General features: G+C 42.1%; 1 protein-coding gene across 10 annotated transcripts in view; it reads right to left on the bottom strand.

The window, feature by feature from the left end:
* CALD1 (caldesmon 1) overlaps nucleotides 1-15,745 on the bottom strand; it is a 187,726-nt gene that overhangs the window by 52,194 nt on the left and 119,787 nt on the right. The gene's annotated exons all lie outside the window — the stretch shown is intronic.

Raw genomic sequence — 15,745 nt, 5'->3', positions numbered from 1 at the left:
CAGCAGATTTCTATCCCAACAATAGATTATCAACCAACAAGGCTTATGCTGTCTTCCGACTAGTTCCTTAAAACTGTTCCCTGGTACAGGAAGCACTGCTTCAGTAGGGGAGATAACTGACTTTACTCTACACATATCCGATTTTCTCACAAGAAATTGCAAAGTTATAGCACCGGCATTGGCTTATAGGTTTCAAATCTTATGTACATCCCTCTCCCCAAAGTGGCGATCCATGTGAAACCTAAACTTTGAGGGGAGGCCAGTTAAATTCAGGGGGGTACATCAGGGTAGGGAAGTCTGGGAAGCAAAAGGGGCTGCATGAGGGGCCGAGATTCTGAGGGTGACATGGTGGGGCTGTGCCGTATACGAAGGTAGAGTCTTAACTGGGGGTGGTAGGAAACTGCAACCTGACACTGGGGTGGCCAGAATTGGCATGTCCATTCAACAGCGAATTTACTGAGCACCTACTCTGGTCAAGCCACTGAAAGCAGAAACCAAGGTGAATTAAACTCCTGCGAGGAGTTTCTAATCTGGTACGGAAATGTAACAGCAGAAAAATGGGGTAAATATCAGAGGACACTTACTGGTACAATGATCTCAAGTTTAGAGGAAGAAGAAGATACCTCCAGCTGAGGGATCAGGGAAGGCTTCACAGGGCAAGTGGTATCTTTTAGGACTGGGGGATGGGGGCAATGGAAGAGGCCCTTTCCACATGCACACAGAGCTCAAATGGCAAGGTTGCAGAGTCAGGAAATATGGACATGGAAAAGCAAACAATTCAGTCTGGCCGGGGCTGGGAGTGCATGAAGGGCATTAGTGAAGCTCCAGTTGTGCTTGGCATACACAGGCCAGCTCCTAATAACTGAAAGAGTAAACCAAACATTTTACAAAGCTTAAGGAGAGAGGCTCCCTCCATGGCAGTGACCCTAGGCAGCACACAGGGAGGATTTCCTAGCTTTAGTCTCCACTCCAGGTATTTCATTCACTCTGCAGCTTTCCCAAGAAATAAAGGGCCAGCAACCCAATATCAAGGGCTCCATAAATCTTAGCTGCAGGAGGAGACTACTTTGTTCAGCAAATCCTACAATCATTTACAACAGTAGCACTATAAAGGATCCTTCAAGAGGGATAAGCTATGAACTTTCAAGTTTTTAGAATGGCATTTTTGTCCTTTCTTATTTTGGCCACCTTCTCCACTGTCTTGTACTCACTTTGCCCACAGAGTTAAGCCAGATTTTCACTTATTCTGTTTGTAAATCAGATCCTAGGTAAAATCCACTACTGTGGCAAGGTGGTGAGATATTAGGACCATAGCATAAGTAAGTAAACGAGAAGGGATTTTGGAGGTTATTTTCAATCCAAGATCCACATTATATATGGGGAAACCTAGGGTCTAAGAGGTGAACTGATTCACGGAAGTAATTACAAAATCAAGATGAGATGCAGGTCTTTTAGTTCCCATCACTGTTTTCTTTCTAACCAAAGACACTGTATGAGCTTTCTGTAGATTAACAAATAGCTTCAGTCATCTAAGCCAGGGCCTGACAAACTATGGCCCAAGGACCAATCAGCCCACATTCTGTTTTTGTAAATAAAGTTTTATTGGAATGTAGCCATGCCCATACTGTCTATGGCTGCTTTCACACGTCAATTCCAGAGTTGAGTAATTATGACAGAGGGCTTATTTGCCACAAATTTGAAAACATGCTATCTAGCCCTTCACAAAAAAAGTTTACTGATTCCAGATCTAAGCCAACAGTCTCAAAAATTTTTATCGTGTACTCCTATCAGTTAAAAAATTAAGCACACACACACACACACACACACACACACACACACACACATTCATTTATTTATAGTGCTGTCCTAAGTGTTTATAGATTTATATAACACAAACAGAAATTTTAAAAGGGTAGAACAAAACAAAAAAACCCCAATAAGTAATGTTTAATTTTTTAATGTTCATAAAATCCTTTTTGAAAACTCTTGGTTTAACAAATTGTGATCAGTAATTTGAAGGTCTGGCTTTCAGTTCAATTTATTTTGATACTTGGTTTTAAATGACAGTCAAAATTTCATTTTTTAAAGAGCCCTTAAAAGATATGTATATCTGGGGGACCTGGGTGGCTCAGTCAGTTAAGCGTCCAACTTCGGCTCAGATCATGATCTCTTGGTTTGTGAGTTTGAGCCCTGCGTCGGGCTCTGTGCTGACAGTTCAGAGCCTGGAGCCTGGTTTAGATTCTGTGTCTCCCTCTCTCTCTCTCTGCCCCTCCCCCGCTCATGCTCTGTCTCTCTCTTTCTCTCTCTCAAAAACAAATAAACATTAAAAAAAAAGATATGTAGATTCACATGGAAAGAACATATCATTGGCTTGGCATATTGAAGCATGACGTGAATATATTCAACCTCCCCCACCAACCGTGAAGTTTTGTTTTGTTTTGTTTTTATGAAATTTGCCTAGAAAATTTATGTCTGTCCTGATGTCAACCAGTTGTTCATTCAAGGTAATCCAAAGGTGTTTTTAGTTTTACATTTTTAACAAACAGCTTCAAATCTAATTTTTCAAATTTTCTTCAAATTATTTAAAAAATTCTTCAAATTTTAAAATAGATTAGAAAGTGTTTCCAAGGTGAGGTACGAAGCTCTTCTACTCCTGATAGGTTACATGTTCACATCTTTTCAACAACAAAATCACAAAACAATGGGGTCATATTCCGAAAGACCTCTCCCCTACATGAGTTTCTTCTGAAAAGCAATTACATCCCCCTCTCTGCTGAAAGTTCACCTTCACTGAAAGGAACAAGTGATGTGTGTGGCTGAGGAAGCCAGCACTCATACACGCTCGCAGCATTAGTGACAGCCCCAGCACATTCTTGTAGTCTCCTTGGGCTCACAGGATTAGTATTACCTTCAATCTGCAGCTTCTGCAGAAATTCTTTTTTTTCTTTTTTTAAGGAACTTTTGTGCCCAGTGTGGGACTCTGACTCACAACCTGGAGGTCAAGAGTCACATGCTCTACTGACTGAGCCAGGTGCCTCTGCAGAAATTCTTTTCAGTTCAGAAATCCAAGTCCATTTTGTGAAGGTAGTTTAAACGAGGGAAGCTAGATCATCTGTAAATCCACTTCCCCAGTTATAAGTAAACTGGAAGGAGTCATAGTATGTGAAAAGGGAGGGGGTGTCCTCCCCTCTGGGGGTGGAACTCTTGCTCTTCCCTCAGGACCAGTCATATGTGGTTGGAAGGATGGACCGAGTGAAGGTGCCAGTGCCCGAAAGCGTTATTACTATTAGTCAAGCTTCATTTCCTGTTCTTTTAACTTCATTTTATCCTCTCTTGCTTTCTTTCCTTTGGTCAAGCTTCTATTTACAATGCTTTTGTGTCCTCTCCACTTTTACCCAGAGTAATCTTCTCTACCTTTCAAGGCCAGCTCAAATGCTACACTTTTCTGAGATATCTTACTAGACACGATGGACGTCAACTGGAAGGAACTCTTGCCCTCCTGTGAAATCTTTGTTGTCATTTCAGATATTGGTCATATATTGCCTTGTTGTCATTTGTGTATCATTTTATCTCTCGTGTCATGCTTGTTGAAAGCGAGGATTAGGTTCTATACACATTTTTAGCCCTCCTCCCCAATGTGCCTTGCATAAAGCATTTTTTTTTTAGTAATTGAATTCAAGAAAGGCATATGGTATAAGACACTGAGCAATGGCAATTGTGAAGGCTAATTCACAATGATGAAAGCTAATTCAGTTCCTCGAATGTGAGGTGAACTGCCTGAGTTCACATGGATTTATCTGAGTCAGACATGGAAAGGACAACTAGGCCAACCCGGTGTCATTTATAAAAGTTCTAGAGTCAAAAACAGAACAACAATGGTGCCCAAAAGGACAGGTCAATGAAATGTGACTCAGTTTCATGAACAGGGAAAGACCAACAATTCTATACCAGGCTCATGAGTATTTACTGAAAAAATGATGTTTAAAGTTATTAAAGCTTTATTAGTGGGAGAAGCCTACCCCAAACTGTGTTTCAAAGGTGCACGTGTTTTTTCAACGAAAGCACAAACCATGGGGCCATTCTCCACAAGCATATTCATAAGCTTTGTGGGTTGCTAAGAAGGCAGATGCTCCATACTGGCTTGTGAAAACCTGGCTATGCCTGCTGCCATGCTGCATGGGCCGTGGGGCTTGTTCTCTGGCCATGAGTTCTAGAAGCTGAAGCCTGATTGTTCAACAAGGGAAGAAATAATCTTTCAGGTTTAAACTTCAATACTAGGAAGTGATGGAACAGAGCCATATGAAACCAACCTACGAGTGATAGTGGCAGCCTCAAGGCCATGCTTGGAGACAGAAAAGGGCTAGCAAAAAAAATAGGAAGTAGAACACCAACCTTTCACATTTCTCTCAATTCCTTTCTACCAGAAGTTGTAAGCAACCACTAGTCAAAGCCTTCTCACCAACGTCTGCCTGAGGAGGTATCTAGAGAATTTTGCTCATTGGTCCAAAATGCAAACGTTTTAATGCATTTATTATAAATCTGTTTCTCATTCGTATGCTACTTTCTCTGTAGGTGGCATTATGTTGCAACTACATATGGAAAATCCCCTTAAGATAGAGCTGAAAAATGTGTTTTCCTAGTTAAGAAGAACCAAATGGTTATGGACACGAAAGATACTTGACTTTTGAACCTAGTCAATAATCAGGGGCTAAAGTCAAATTGAGTCAACTGGTGTTTTCCAGTCTGACTGGGGACCCTGGCCCGCTTCAAGAGTTTGTGCGCGAGTGTGTGTGCATAGGCACACTACCATCAGCCTGTCTCTGTTCTTGTCAGATGACGGGCCTTGGCTTGGCTCATGTTCTGGATTTTCCTCCTGCTCTAGGGTATGCGTTTCCCCCCATAGCTCTTCTTGTATCATCTTCCCTTGTAAATTGCTCATATCTCTCTATATTCTGTCTCCTCTCACTACCAAGCCTAGTGTTGGTTTTGGTCTTTTGCAATGTCTGTGGAAAGCAAAAATAATTCAGTACAAGTAGGTGAACAAAGCAAGTCCGATTTAGCTATTCCTTTAGAAATATTTCCAAGTGCTCTAGTCAACACTGATTCTATAATTCATCGGCTAAATTGTTGAGACAGCCAAACAAAACAAAACAAAAAAAAATAGCTGATCCCGCTGTATCAGGGGCTGTCTTGTCACTTTTACAATTCAATATCAGAGTTAGGCTTTTTAAATTAGTTTGATAAAATATCCAAAAGGCCAGTTCAGTTCGGTTATTAAATGTCTCAGAATACTATATTGATTTTTTTTAATTAATTAATTTTTGAGAGAGGGAGAGAGAGCGAGCCTGCACGTAAGCAGAGGAGGGGCAGTGGGAGAGGGAGTGAGAATTTTAAGTAGGTTCCATGCCCAGCATGAAGCCTGACTCAGGGCTCGTCTCGTGACTGTGAGATCATGACCTGAGACAAAACTGAGTCAGATGCTCAACTGACTGAGCCACCCAGGTGCCCCTTGATTATTTTTGATTCAGACATTAGTAGCCATGACCTTAAAATGACATTGTATCACAGGCTTGTGCTCTCTAGAGTTCTATTTTGAAACGAATTCTCTGCCTACCACTTATTTTGTAGTTTCTTTTGTGTCCTCCATTGGCTTTCCTCCTCAGCTTTATCCTTTTCTTACTCACCATACTTGTCCAGGGTAATCTCATCGATGCTCATAACTTGTTAGTCAATTTTAAGGTGATGATTTTCTAATGTATATTCCTTGCTCAGGCTGCTCTCCTGAATTTCTAAATCACTGTTCTTCCTTGGTAATGAAATTTCCAGTAAAAAAAAAAAAATTGAGAGCAAGGAGTTATTCTGGAAATGACATTATTCGTGACTCTTCCAAAATTCAAAACTTCTCCCCATGCTGGTACTGCACTCCCAGATTCTATTTTTGAAGACATATGGTTTAAAAAAAATTTTTTTTAATTCCTCAGTCATATCATCCTATCCTGGCTACAGATAGCCATTACACAACTTCAGGGTGTACAACTGACTTAATATTAAAAGAAAAGTCAAATAAAGAAGCATTTATTAACTAAATTAAATACCAAGGGGTGGGTAACTTCCATAAACACAGAGAAAACATTACAAATAGGACCTCATTATTTATGACATTGAAAAGGATACACTGGTTTTCGACTACTCGGCAGAGAATTTCACTTCTTACATGCATGAGAAATAAAGTATAAACAACACCCATGTGTCTCGAAGTTGATTTTGGTTGAAGGCACAATCCCCTACTGTTAGGCTTCAAGCAACTGAACTGAACCTACCAATCGGAGAAGAAACCTGTCTAACTGGTTTCATTTATATATTGTATTTTCTTTAAAGGTTTCAAAACCTCAGCAAGAAGAGCCCGGCCCTGCCATCTGGGGGCTGTGTGACACAATAGAGGACGCATTCAGAGTAGTGCTTCTCAATCTTGGCTGCACATTAGAATCACCTGGGGAGGCTTTTAAAAATCCCTCTGCCCAGGCTGTGCCCTAGACCAATTAAATCAGACCCACTGTGGGTATGATCTAGGCATTAAAGCTCTCCAAGGATTCCAGTCCACAACCAGGTTGAGAAACACGGATTCATAATGAGTGACTTAGGAACAATTTGGGTCAGTTGCAGTTATAAGGCAGTGTAGAATCATTCAGCAAATAAGAGTGGAGAGAGAAGCCACGGACAAGCACTTCAAGATCAGAGAGGAAGCAGATGGGGACACTTGTCCTTATGATCCTAGACGCCAGGCTCTTTTTGTTTCTTTTATTTGTTTGAAATTGAGGTATGTCAATATTTATAAGCAGAGACTAGGTGTTACGTAACTTAATATCATGCAGACAAATTTTTTAACTTTATTAAACATGGGTTAAATACCCTGAGTGGTATATTCTTTCCTCTTTCCATTGACCAAATTTGACTGAGTCTGGGGGCGCCTGGGTGGCTCAGTCAGTTAAGTGTCTGACTTTGGCTCAGGTCATGAACTTGCGGTTCGTGAGTTTGAGCCCTGCATCGGGCTCTATGCTGACAGCTCAGAGCCTGAGCTCTGCTTCAGATTCTGTGTCTCCCTCTCTCTCTGTCCCTCCCCCACTTTGCTCTCTCTCTCTCTCTGTCTCAAAAATAAATAAAAGATTTAAAAAATTAAAAAAAAAATCGATCAAGTTTTATGCCATCTTCGTTGGCTGGTGGGCAAGCCCTTAGAGGAGCAGGCCTGGCAGCTGGGAGCATTTCACCTCCTCCCCTGATGAAAACATGACAGAACCCCAAATTCCTATTCCTTCTCTATCACGGACGTCCTGTGTCAGGATGATGTTCTTAAAACTTGGCGAAGGATCCGTGAGGAAACAATTCTTACAGCCTGTTACGGAATTCGAACTGAACAAAAAAAGAGAGAGAGAGAGAGAGAGAAAAAAAAAAAAAAAAAAACTCGGTCGGGAACCAGCCAAACCAACGAGGTACCTGCCAAACCACACCTTATCCTCCTCAATCAGCAAAAATATCCTCCGCTGCCCGACTCCTCTTTACCTCAGCAACGGGAGCATGTTCATTCCCTTATTAGGACACTGGCAGTGGCGAGCGGGCCGCTCACGTCTGAGGCCCAGGAGCAGCTTCTACAACATGTGCAGTTCATCAAAAAACGAGAAAGAGGATAAGAGGCACCGAGGGAGGGGACTGGAAAAATTAAATCCTCGCTGTATGGGAGGAGAGTCTATCTTGGTAGGCCACAATTATGGTTTTGGATTAAAAAAAAAAAAATTTTTTTTTAAAGGCCAAACCAAAAATCACAATCCTAATATTTATTTTTTTTAACGCTTTTTTTTTTTGGAAGGGTGGTTTTGAAACTCAGAAGTGCAGTCAAGGAAATTTTAAGCTGAACGCTTCCAGGGAGTTGAATATGTATGATCAGTGAGTACCTGGTCTTAACCTTCGAGAAGGGCCGTCCCAGGTCTAGAGCATAAATCTGATCCTAGAAGTGTCATTTGCCTTTTTTTTTTTTTTTTTTTTTTTTACTGGGAGCAAAATAAAACCCTGTTCCTCCTGTCTTTCTGCTTGTCTCCTGTCTCATGGGGTGTCCTCATCCTGGCTTACCACCCTCTTCCTTTTCTTACAACGCACCACCATTCAAACCAGGCTCTTTCTATGATATTGGTGCAACTGGGAATGGCTTCCGGTCAAAATGAGACATTGCCCGGTTATAATCTGTGTCAGCAGGGCTGTCCTGTTAATCCATCCTGTTTAGTGGCTAAGCTGTTTTCAGAGCCAACTCACGAACTCAGATCCATCCAAGCAATAATGGATTACAATTCTAACTTTTTATAATTTACAAAACGCTTCCACCATGTACATATTCTAATGGGATCTTTAGAATACTGGTGAGATAGACACTGTTATCGTTCCCACCTCACAGTTGAGGAAACAGGCTTGGTGGAGCCAAGTGACTTGTATTTGGAGCTAGGACATCACTATAATTTGGGGCTTTTCATACTGCTGCTTTTAAAAAAAAATTTTTTTTTAACGTTTATTTATTTTTGGGAGAGAGACAGAGCACAAATGGGGGAGGGGCAGAGACAGGGAAGGAGACACAGAATCTGAAACAGACTCCGGCTCTGAGCTGTCAGCACAGAGCCCGACGTGGGAGTCAAACTTGGGAACAGTGAGATCATGACCTGAGCCAAAGTCGGACGCTCAACCGACTGAGCCACCCAGGCACCACAAGACTGCTGCGTTTTTCTGTCTCAAAGATGTCACAGTATTATCGTGTTCTGCTCAGATGAGTTGCTCTGAAGTTTGCCAGAGAGAATTTAAGTCCTCAAGTTCCCCCAGGGACTTCTACACAAAGGGTGTCCAGGCCTCTGGGAGATTGTAGGAGGCCCCAGGAATCATGTCACCCATCCCTGGGGCTGGGCTGCCACTAACAACTAACTCTGGTAAATATGATCCTTGTTAAAGTTATAGGTAATATCTCTAAGGCTAAAAAGCCAAACACAATGGCCTTTGTCTATTAAAAAAAAAACAAAACAAAACAGTAACACTGGTGATTAAAAAAAAAAAAAAAAGAGGGGGATATACTAGACCAGCCAACCTTGACTTTGAATGAGTGAAGCAAACAAATTGTTTAAGAAGACAAGGAAGCTTATTTAATGGTGATAACTCCCATCTGTGCCGGACTTACTAGCCGTGAGGCAAAGGACAAGATACGTCTCATTCAATCCTTACAAGAATATTGAGTAGACATGATTACTCCCATCTTACAGTCTAGATGAGCAAAGCCGACACAGAGAAGTCAAATCACTTGTCCAAGATGAACACACGTAGGATTTTAGCTACCTTCTGCCTGAGCCCCAAATTTGGGCTCTTTGCACCACTATACCACACCACATCCACTTCTTTCCAGGTCTCAGTTCTTGACAAGATAGGATTTAGAAGTTAAGATATGGAGAAGTTCAAAGTCACTAGAAGAGTGTATTCGCTTTTAATTGGCATAAGAAAGTCATGTGATATTAATCACCATGAGATGAGAGGAGTTGCTAGTTTTATGGAAGACTAGATCTCCCACTGGGGGAAGAGACACACTCACTGCCTCTTTGTGGGACTCAAAGTGGTATTTAGTCTCCTGTGCTGTTATATTTAAGATCAAGAGTCATGGACGATCTACGACCCTCTGCCAACCACTCCTCTCACCCTCTCCAGCCCTGCTCTGCCAGGAGGAGAAGGTTGCTCATCAAGCAGAATCTGATGTCATATTACAAATGCTGCCAGATTCTCCCACGCAGACCAGAGGTTGGAGCTGTGAGAGCACAGGCAGCAAGTAACATCCGTTAAGTGTTAAGCTGGAGAGAGCCAGGGAACCACCAGAAGCCACTCAGCCTGGAGCTAGGAGCCAGGAGCCAGGGGCCAGTCATTACACACACCCAGGCAGGAAGGAGGTGGCTGGGCCAGTGAATCAACCTCTCTGACCTCATTTTCATCTGTAAAATGGACGTAGTGGTACTTAATTTATAGTACCGTTGAAGGATTAAATGAACTACTATTTCTAACGTGCTTAGAGCAGTGTTTGGCACATAGTAAGTACTACGTGAGCGTTAACCATTTTTATTAACTTATTAGTATCACTGTCCTCCTCATCATATGGGAAAATAGGTTCTGCACCTATATGTTTTCCAAAGTAGGCTGCTGTTTCCAAGCACAAATGGGAGAATTGAGCAGAAAGGCTTTTCTATCTCAAGAGCCTCAAACTCTTTTTCATTGCAAATATTAACACTAGAGAAAGCTCAGAAATGCAGAACAACTGCAAGGGAAGATTCTTATCTTCCGTTGGTATTCCCTTATTCCTCTTCTGTTGACCACCTTTTCTCTGGCTTTCCATTTTCAGGAGAGGAGGCTGGAGGGGGAGGATTGTGGTGAAAAATGTCCAATAAATGGAATGCCTTTTATCTCTCATTTTCTCCGTCACTCTCATAATCCATGTCACTTCTCATTAAAATGTAGATGGAAATTTATCATCAGACAGCTTTATCTTCCCATGCCAGAAAACGCACGTGTCCTACTGGAAGAAAATAATCCCCTTCTCTATTCATCTTTGGGGCTGGCTTAACACCCAACCTTAGTGAAGAATGGATGGTTCAGAGCTCTATGTGTGGAGGCTGGTTCTGACTTTCACTGGAATGGCTTTAGATAGACAGCCTGTCAGCGGAGGACCCAGATGTCCCGATTGCCCCAATATCCTCTGGCCAGCTGGCATTTTAACTGTACTGGGAAATTATTCCACATATCGCTAATGAATTAAACTAAGGAATATTGTGTTAAACTATTTAAAATCTTCCAGTCCTTGTGGATTGAACTGTGTTGCTTAAAAATGATACGTTGACAACTTAACTCCCCCCTACCTCACAAAGTGATCTCATGTAGAAATGGGGGCTTTAAGAGGTAATCGAGTTATGATGAGGTCATTAGGGTGGCCCTCACCCAATATGATGGGTGTCCTTATAAAAGGGGGAAATTTGGACACAGAAAAGGATATTCATGGAGGGTATAAACTATGTGCAGAAAGAGAGAATGTCATGTGAAGGCAGAGATTAGATTGATGAATCTACACCCTAAGAACTGCCAAAGATCACCAGCGAACCACCAGGAGAGAGGCCTGGCATACAAACTCCATTGCAGCCCTCAGAAGGAAACCCTGTCTGTTATGTTCAGCCACCCAGTAGGTAGTACTTTGTTACAGCAGCCGTAAGAAACTAATACAGTATTCAGTTTAAGGCCTGAATGTTATAATTTGTTAACAATTTTTCCCCCTACAATTTCTAGCATTTTCTACTGTTTATTTAGGTCAGTGGTTCATTACATGTGACCAGCAGTCCATCCAACTGATTTCTTAAAATGCCTTTTATTGTAACTTACAAATCTAACCTCTCGTATGCTCAATTTTCACTTTTGGTGTGTTCCTTTTGCTCTTCTCATACCTGGGGATCTTGGTTAGGGATTTACCTGCAGCTCTGAGGTAGGATCATGAAACTCTGGCCTTCCTGCGCTCCCAGGGGCAGCTGGATGGCTGAGCCTCCACTCCCTGGATGGAGGGAATGTTTTACAGGATTCTCTCCCAGCCCCTACATCTTCAGATCCAGGAGAGGCAGACTCATAATACTTCCCTGGCCCAAAACTAATGTTGAAGTAAGGTCAGAAATTTAAAAATGTATACAGGGGAGGGAGAGAAAGTGGAAAATAAATCTTTCCCATGACACTAACTCCTTATGGGCCTGGAACACATGGTTCAATCTATGACTTCAAGGCTATTTCCCTTGGGGTGAAACCTAGAGGTTGTACATGCTTCCTGGCTGCCCTTCACCCAATGAGTTTAAAATGAGGGCTCCCCACTAGGCTTTCAGTCTGAGGCGCTTTGGCCCCTTTGTGAGCAGGAAGTGTTCAGTACTCAGCTAACTAATACCAGGAAAGGTATTATCAGGCCTCTCTAGGATGCACATAATTTGCCCAACGTTTAGAGACCACAGCAAACTTTAAAATGCAGAAGTAATGGTCAGGTTTGTTACATTCCCTTTTGGGAATCTGTATACTCATACTATATGTTGTATTGTGTCCCCTCCAAAAATATGTTGAAGTCCTAACCCCCAGTACATCCTCAGGCTATGATCTTACTTGGAAACAATACTTTTACAGACATATCAAGTTAAGGTGAGATCATTAGGGTGAGCCCTAATCTAATATGTCTGGCATTCTTTTATTTTTCGTTATGTATTTATTAAAGAATTTTTTAAATGTTTATTTATTTTTGAAAGAGAGACAGAGCGTGAGCAGGGCAGGGGCAGAAAGAGAGGGAGACACAGAATCTGCAGCAGGTTCCAAACTCTGAGCTGTCAGCACAGAGCCTGACCCCATGAGCTGCGAGATCATGACCTGAGCCAAAGTCGGACGCTTAACCAACTGAGCCACCCAGGCGCCCCTGTCTGGCATTCTTATAAAAAGGGAGGAATTTGGACACAGAGGCAGACACAGAGGGAAGACGATGTGAAGAGAAATAGGGAGAATGTCACGTGCAGTAATGGAAGCATCGGTTCTATGCTGCTACCAAACAGGGAACATCTGGGGCTACCAGAATCTGGAAGAGGCAAGAAGGATTCTTCTCATACAGGATTCAGAGGCCCTGCGGACACCTGAACCTCAGACTTCTAGCCTCTAGAACTGTGAGACAATTAGTTTCTGTAGTGCTAAGCCACCCAGTTTGTGGCACTTTGTTATGGCAGCCTTAGGAAGCTAATACAACTCATCACATGCTTTTGTGATTACCCAGAAGCTACCTCAGATTCATCGCTGTGGTACCCAGTCATGCCAATAATTTTCACTGTCAACCACCCTCCCTGCCTACCTCCCCGCAACTTTTTGAGCACTTACTAAGTGCCAGGCACCATGCTAACCATTTCACATGTGGTTTCCTCTTCTCATACATGAGTAAGCTGAAAAACTCAGCAAGATTAAGTAATTTGCTCAAGGGCACACAGTTAATAAGACGATGCAACGAGAAGCTGAATCCAAGTTTTCTGGATTGTGAAGTCAATGTTCCTCATTCATACTCTCCTCACTTGTGAAGATCACTCAAGGGCTGGTGTCTTCCAAATCCCTGGCAAACAAATCCCCTCTTCTTACTACGTCCTCCTTTATGACATGTCTGGTTTAGGCCAAGTAGGAGAAGCAGTAATTCTGTATTTTGCCCCCAAAGTCCACTTTCAGCAAGTTTCCTTTAACTTCAGAGTTATCTAAAGTATAGCAGTATGGGTTACCATTTTTAAGTAGTTAGTAAATGGAACAACTCAAAACTGAGAAGAAGCATTCCTCTGATTTTTCTGGGTTAGATGGATGTTTCATGGATGGATGTGACATGTCAATCACAAACCAAGTTCAGCTGCCTTTTGCCCTAGCAGTAGTTGCTTTCTGTTGGCATAAGATAGCAAGCTACCCCTCCTCTGGGGTTTTTAGGAAAGGGGGTGCTCAGAGGGAAAGGAAAGATAGGAAATGTGATACAGATTAAGCACCCACTGTGGTTTACATGTTTGCATAGCTAGTTCCACTCTTCACTAAACCTGCAGGGCAGATTTTCTTTCTCTTCTCTTCTCTTCTCTTCTCTTCTCTTCTCTTCTCTTCTCTTCTTCCTATTTTTTTTTTTTTACAGGTGAATAAATTTAGAACTAGTGAAACTAAGTGACCTTCTCAAGGTCACACATTTCATAACAAGTAAGGTCTAAACACAGATGTGGGGGGCGCCAGGGGGGCTCAGTCGGTTAAGCATCTGATTTCGGCTCAGGTCATGATCTCACGGTTCATGGGTTCGAGCCCCATGTTGGGCTCTGTGCTGAAAGCTCAGAGCCTGGAGCCTGCTTCAGACTGTGTGTCTCTCCCTCTCTCTCTGCCCCACGCCTGCCCCCCCCTCCCCGCCCCCGCTTGTTCTCTCCCTCTCTCTCTCTCAGAAATAAATAAACACTAAAAAAATTTTAAACACAGATGTGGGAGTCAGGATATCTGGCTCTAATTTCTCATCTGTCAAGAATGTGCCCATTTTGTGCTTGTGAAAGCTGGGTCTGGCCAATAGAAGGAGAACTGAGACCCTTTCCTGAACTAGCGGTGCTGTTTCACTCCAGAAAAGTCATCAGTGAGAGGGCAGAGGTGAGAACAGGTTCCTCTTTACAGCCATCCTTTCTTCTCCCAAGGCTCAGTATGTCTCAGCACCCCCAGGCCTCACTTATTCATTAGAATACTGTGTGAAAAGTCTTATTTCTTTTTTTTCTAAAGTTAATTTAATTTTAATTTCTTTTTTAGAGAGAGAGCATGAGTGGGTGAGAAGGGTGGGGGGCGAAGAGAGAGAGAGGGAGAATTTTTTTTTTATGTTTAATTTTTAAGAGAGAGAGAGAGACAGACTGAACGTGAATGGGGAGGGGCAGAGAGACAGAGAGGGAGACACAGAATCTGAAGCTGTCTCTAGGCTCCCAGCTGTCAGCACAGAGCCCGACATGGGGCTCAAATTCGCGAAGCATGAGATCATGACCTGAGCCAAAGTTGGACACTTAAACGACTGAGCCACTCCGGCGCCCCGAGAGAGAATCTTAAGCAGACTCCTTGTTCAGTGCAAAGCCTGAGCTTGATCTCACAACCCTGGGATTATGACTTGAGCTGTAATCAAGAGTAGGCTACTAAACTGACTGGGCCACCCAGGTGCCCCTGAACAGTCTTTTTCAATTCAAGTCTTAAACATATCACTCAAACTTATTAAATAGCTGTGGAAATTATCTACCCGTAAGCTACAAATGTCATGATACCAGCTTAAAGCTAGCTTTAAAAAGTTGCTTAAATTTTGTGCACTTTATGTATTTTTTCTTTGGAAAATACAGGGTAGTTATAAGCTGTGGCTGTTAGTGTGTGGGTATTGCTGATCTGTATAAAGAATGTCTTCACTCTTTACAGAGTAAAGTGTCAAATTTATTTCCTTTTCTTTGGAGTAAATACAGTCCTTATTATATTACTATTTTATTTTCCCTCTGTTACAGAGTGAAAGGTAGGGTATTTTGGAGAACTGAATTCTAGAAAAGGTGAGTGTAGACATTCCTTGTAGGGATCAGAAAGTAGTCATGGAAAGGTAAAGAAAAGATACGGACAGCAAATGCAGCAGGCCAAGCTAGCCTGTAAGAGGCAAATGTGTAGGTACTCAATAGGAATTCACCAGCATAGAAAATATCAGACTAGAATACCAGCCTCTAAACAGGAAATCAGGACTTAACAGATGCATTCTAATCAATGTCTGTGTGAGATGAAGTTTACAAGAAAGTTACAAAGAAAAAGTGAAAGATCAATGAGAAAAATACCACATTTTCTCTAGAAGTTTATTGTTTTAAACCTTCTTAATAATTTTTAAACATGTTAATATTTGTTTAATGTCTATTGTTTTTATTTTTTTTAATTTTTAATGTTTATTTATTTTTGAGAGAGAGATAAGAGAGAGATAGAGAGACAGAGCATGAGTGGGGGAGGAGCAGACAGAGAGGGAAACACAGAATTTGAAGCAGGCTCCAGGCTCTGAGCTGTCAGCACGGAGCCTGATGTGGGGCTTGAACTCACGAACTGTGAGATCATGACCTGAGCTGAAGTCAGAAGTTTAACCGACTGAGCCACCCAGGTGCCCTGAATGTCTGTTGTTTTTATTTTTTATTTT

The sequence above is a fragment of the Panthera pardus genome, unplaced genomic scaffold, assembly GCF_024362965.1.
Source record: "Panthera pardus isolate Hobbes unplaced genomic scaffold, ASM2436296v1 HiC_scaffold_8, whole genome shotgun sequence".
Classification (NCBI taxonomy): domain Eukaryota; kingdom Metazoa; phylum Chordata; class Mammalia; order Carnivora; family Felidae; genus Panthera; species Panthera pardus.
This window is presented reverse-complemented; position numbering and strand designations above follow the sequence as displayed.